Source organism: Pygoscelis adeliae, unplaced genomic scaffold, assembly GCF_000699105.1.
Source record: "Pygoscelis adeliae isolate BGI_AS28 unplaced genomic scaffold, ASM69910v1 Scaffold704, whole genome shotgun sequence".
Taxonomy (NCBI): domain Eukaryota; kingdom Metazoa; phylum Chordata; class Aves; order Sphenisciformes; family Spheniscidae; genus Pygoscelis; species Pygoscelis adeliae.
Window position 1 is genome coordinate 220,121 of NW_008824590.1, and position 377 is coordinate 220,497.

At 67.6% G+C, this 377-nt stretch overlaps 1 long non-coding RNA gene across 1 annotated transcript; it reads left to right on the plus strand.

Annotated features, from left to right (window-relative positions):
* LOC103915407 lies at positions 1-377 on the plus strand. Its single transcript, XR_663521.1, has 3 exons — positions 1-14; positions 105-182; positions 296-377. It is a non-coding gene; the product is annotated as an uncharacterized LOC103915407 (long non-coding RNA).

The following is a 377-nucleotide window of genomic DNA, read 5'->3' on the forward strand; positions in this document are numbered from 1 at the left end:
CGGCATATTACAAGGTATGGGGGTGCGGGAGTGGGGATGGGCACCCACCACCCCGCTGGGCACCCATCGCCCCGCCGGGCACCCATCACCCCGTGTCTCCCCAGGGCAACCTCGTGGCCGTGAAGCACCTCAACCGCAAGCGCATCGAGCTGACGCGCAAGGTCTTGTTCGAGCTGAAGCACGTAGGTGGACCCCGGCTCGGCGCCGCGCGGTGGGATGGGGGTGCCCGGCCCGGCGTCCCCTGGGTGGGGCGGGATGTGCCATGAGCCTGGTCCCACACCCTGCTCCACCTTAGATGCGGGATGTCCAAAACGAGCATCTGACCCGCTTCATCGGCGCCTGCACCGACCCCCCGAACATTTGCATCCTGACCGAGT